The following is a 4,854-nucleotide window of genomic DNA, read 5'->3' as shown; positions in this document are numbered from 1 at the left end:
CATAACCAATGGACACAGACACTGGGGCAGTGAGGGCATGCCCGGGCTGAAAAAGGATGGGGGAGGGGGTCAATTGGGGAAAAATGAGACATCTGTAAAACTTTAGACAATAAAAAACAAACAAACAAACGAAAAACCTTCTCATATGCTGTTTTGTTTGTTTTTGTCGTATACTGTTTTTTATCCTTCTATTAATGCTGGGAGAGAATGTCATTGTCCGCATCTTACATAGGAGGACACTCATGTTCCAGAGGTGAACTCTGAGTGAGGGGCAGCGCCAACAAGCAATTTCAGGCCTGCGTTCAAAGTCAACTTTTTCCCCTTCTGATGATTTCCCACAGTCTGGGCCCAGGGACAGAGTTCCTGGTCAGTCTCTTTTTTGTGCACTGGCTGTTCATAGCTGGTACCCAATCCTTACAGACCCATGAATGGAGCCATGATTATCATTCTCATCAAGTGGGAAACTGAGGACTTGGGGGAGATAGAGACTTGCCCAGAGCACACAGCTGTGGGATGACAATACCGTGGCTCAGTGAGGGTCTGTCTGCTCAACAGGCTCGCCTGCAAACATCCTATAAAGGCAGATTGGATTATATCATCAGTATTTGATTAATCAGAGATTTTATTGGTATTATGTTATTCTACATAATTTCTGCAGGTGAAGAGCTGAGGCCCAGCTAAGTTAACTAGGTCACGACACTGACATAACCCCTTGATTTGGGGGTGCAACTCTGTGCTGGGTGATTCGGACAGAGCACCTCAAATCCTTTCCATTCTCCTAAAAGGCGTTCATGATCATCATCATTTTGGAGATGAGAAAACTAAAACTGAGAGAATGAAGGGACTGTGCCCTCGGCCACTACTGTCCCCACGGGTATTTCCTGTGGCCTCCCAGGTATTCACGTCCATCAGCAGAGCCAGTGCCCACCTTCAGGAGCCTGACCCTGACCACCACCTGCTCCAGGGACATCACCATTTAAGAGACGAGAAAACTAAAACTGAGAAAAAGGAAGGGACTGTGCCCTCGGCCACGACTGTCCCCACGGGTATTTCCTGTGGCCTCCCAGGTACTCACGTCCATCAGCAGAGCCAGTGCCCACCTTCAGGAGCCTGACCCTGACCGCCACCTGCTCCAGGGAGGAGTGCCCTCCAGTGCCCAGGCCGGGGGCCCTGCAGCAATAAATGGGAGAACAGGCTCCTGACAGTGAGTCTAGACTCTAGACTATGAAATCCTGCTCACTGGGGCCGCAGGGCCCTTTAGGAAATGCCCCCTCCTCTCCCTCAGTCTGCAGAGACAGGGATGCTGCCCACGGCGGTGCTGGGGCTCAGCGACCCCTCTCTGCTCTGTCCAGGCCACTGTGCCAGGCAGCTCCTGCGGCTGCTCAGTGAGGAAAACTCCACAAAGAAGGGAAGGCCTCCTGGATGCCTCCACAGGCAGAGCCATGTCCTGTAGGAATAGTTTCAGGCCATATCATGGGACATTTGAGGATCTGTCTCATCTCAGCTGGAAAGCTAGAACTGCCTCCCCTGAGGACCCTTTTTAAAATGGTTTTTTTTTTCTCTGAAGAACATACAAATGCATGATTGTAAGAAAAGGGTTGGAGCTTTCTCCACACATTGAGAAGCACAGTGTAGGATTGCGGCGAGCAGGGGCTGCGAGTTATGCTGCTTGAGGATCGAATCTTAGTTCCCCTTCCTGCTCACTTCAGGTTTCCACTCTGAGCATCAGTGTCCTCATCTAACAAAGGGACAACTATGGCCCCTCCCTAGCAGCACTGGCTGTAGGAGTAATGCTGCCATGAAGACATGACCCTTGACCTTTCCCACTGCTGCTTGTCAGCCAGGGCATCACCCGGGCAAGTAGCTCAGGGAAGGGGCAGGAGCTCTCTACCAAGAGGCAGCAGATCTGAGTGGAGATGGATCCACTTATACCTGCGATGGCCTAGGCAAGGGACACACTGTTGAAAACTGTCGTAATACCTGGAAATTCGGGATAAAGCCACCCTCCTTGCCTGTGTCCAAGAGTTGTGGGGAGACTTCATTGCTACCATATCTAGGAGGGAAATTTGGCAAGAACCACACAAATTAAAATGCAAACACCCTGTGACCTAGCAATGCCACTTTCAGTGGGCACATCCCTCTTGAATAGAGTGATGCATAGACAAGGGTATCCCGTGTCACTGTGTGAATCGCCCAAGGCTCAGAACAACTCACATCCATCAACAGAAGACAGTGAGTGAACGATGCTGTCTCCACAGGCTGGAGGGGAGGCAGCTGTTGAAGGAGGGGCAGCTCTAGGTGCTGATGTGGATGCTCGATTAGGGCGCTGTGGCTGGAGGTAGGGAGAGGTTCCCAATCACCTGGGCCTTAAAGTCTGAGTGTGAGAGGCATGTGAAGCTTTGGGTAACCGTGAACATAAGAGGTGTTGGCTCCCTGTTCAATGGTGTGCTGGAATGAGCTTTATTCAGTGCCTGCATTCACCAGGCTTTTTGATGACAGAGCATCTGTCTTTGAAGCAGGAAAAAGCCGCTAAAATCAGATGGGGTTCTGGAACATTTTCCTCACTCATTGGCCATGTGACTTTGGGCAAATCCCTGTAACCTTTTGACTTCTGGCGTCCCTCTATACATGGGAGTCAGGCCGAATGGTCTGAAGGTCCCTGCGTGCTCCATTCCAGGATTCAGGATCCTGGGCCTCTGGTAAAACACCCTCAAGGAGAGCGGTGTTGCCTCAATGGAACGATCTCTAAGTCTCCCACATGGGGAGCCTCTTCCATGTGTGAGGGACATTCTGAGACGACTCAACTCTGCTTGGAGGCTTCATGACAGTGACTGGGATTCTGGAATAAAGGGGGGTTCCAACAGACCCACAGTGATCGCCCACTTCTGGCCATCTCCTCCCAGCAGGGCTGTCAGAGTGAACAGTGAGTCTGGGCCTCTCAGGATTTCCTTCTCCTGTGATGTTTCTGAGGCTGAGATAAAGCAGCACCTTCTCTACTCCCTGCCCTCAGTGAGTTTCTCCCACTGGAGGGAAGAGAACGTAGCTTCGAGGGGAAGAGCCTTTGCCTGCTTTGTTCTGCAGCTGCCTCAGCACCCAGCGCAGAGCCTGGCTCATAGCAGGTGCCCGTGGGTGTCACGAAGGAGGAGCCATGGCCACATTGAGGGGAGCACTCCCTGGAGGTGGGTGAGGTCTGGCCTTGTGATGGGCAAGTCACTCAGCCTCTCAGTTCCCTCATCCCTGCAACCAAGGGGCTGACAGGATTGAAAGGCCAGGGCTGGGAAGCCAGACAAGCGGGGGTTCCAGACTTTTCCCACCACTGACCAGCCGTGGTGGCTGAGCAAATAGCATGACATCTCCAGGCCTCACCTTCCCTGATCCGCAGACGGTGTGAAATCAGACCATGAATCAGATCATGACTATAAGCACCCACCGCCACACCTGACACTTAGTTGTTGCTCAGAGATGGAAGTCGATCTTACTGACTTGTCACACATGAGAGACAAAGGATGCCCCCTGTACTCACCACTCACGGTGAGCTGAGTGCCAGCCCCAGACTTGAACTCCGTGTCCTGACTGGCTCCTCTCCGGAACTTCACACAGTAGTAAGTTCCAGTGTCTGCTGGGGTGATGTTGCTGATGTGGATGGAAAAGTCCATGTTGTCTCTCCTTGTGGTGTCTGCAACACTTGTTACTCGGGGGAAGTGGCCTCCTCTGAGACTGTAGATTAACTCCCGGCCTGTCCCTGTCCCTCTGAACCACTGGATGTACCCCACGGGTAAAAAGGAGGTCACAGTGCAGCTCAGAGTGGCCGTCTCTCCAGCTCGGACAGACACTGACTTCTGAGGCTGAATCAACTGCAGCTCCTCACCTGCCCCTCCTGGAGGGAAGCACAGAGCAGGTATTTATTCACCATCTGGGAGCCTGTGGGCTCGGTCAGTATTTATCAACAACAGCTTTCATCGACAGAGTGCACACCCCGAGTGGGCCTTGAGCCCAGCACTTTGCATGTGTCATGTAACCCTCACAACCAACCTGTAATGTGAGAGCTATAACAAATGAGGAAACTGAGGCACAGAGAGGTAATTTGATGTGGCAAAGAGAGGGTTTTAGTTTTCCCTCATCAAATGGGTCTGCTTGGTGCCAGCAATGGAGGGGGTGCGCTGGGCCTTTTCCTGCAACACTTGGCTGCCCAGCTGAGTGGAATGGCTCCTGGAGGTACCACCAGCAGCCCTAGTAGTTCGTCTCTGCCAAAGACACTAAGGCAGCCATGGCTGGTCATCTGATGTCGAGGCAGTTAGTGCAAAGAAATAGGACTCCCTTGGAATAACATTCATTTGCAGGGAACTGCAAAAGGGAAACCAGTTCTTGCAAAAGACTCATCGAATCCTTACTCAGTTTCATCTTTAACGTCTCCTGTTAAAGGGACTTGGTAGTACTTGCTGCTGAACCTGAGCTACAAGTTGGCATTGAGCCAGGTCTTGATTCACCTTCAGAATGCCTTCTGAGTATGAAAGAAAAGTTTACCAACAAGGAACGGGAAGCAATCAGAAGCTTTAAGGACGAATTGTCTCGGCTGCATATGCTCCATGGGCATCGGGCCCTGAAAGAAAGCTTCATAGAAGCCATAGGTGCTGGACTGGGATTTGAATCGCAATGGCTTGAATGTGATATGTCCACACTAAACTTGGAGACGGGCCAGGTTTATAAAGAAACACGTTTGTGTCTGGATGGAGAAGGTGGAAAAGAACGGGCGTTTGAGGAGAGCCAAACAGATGAGCACCGTCTGTGGCAGTAGCTCCTCGGAAACCCGATGCATCCAGACATCAGATGCTTCATCTCAGGATGATCCCACAC

At 51.5% G+C, this 4,854-nt stretch overlaps 1 pseudogene; it reads left to right on the top strand.

Annotated features, from left to right (window-relative positions):
* Nucleotides 1-3,762: 3,762 nt before the first annotated feature.
* LOC102259294 lies at nt 3,763-4,829 on the top strand (annotated as a pseudogene).
* The last annotated feature ends 25 nt before the right edge of the window (nt 4,830-4,854 follow it).

Source organism: Myotis brandtii, unplaced genomic scaffold (genome assembly GCF_000412655.1).
Source record: "Myotis brandtii unplaced genomic scaffold, ASM41265v1 scaffold9122, whole genome shotgun sequence".
Lineage (NCBI taxonomy): Eukaryota > Metazoa > Chordata > Mammalia > Chiroptera > Vespertilionidae > Myotis > Myotis brandtii.
Note: the sequence above shows the minus strand (reverse complement) of the source record. Positions and strands in the feature narration are given on the sequence as shown.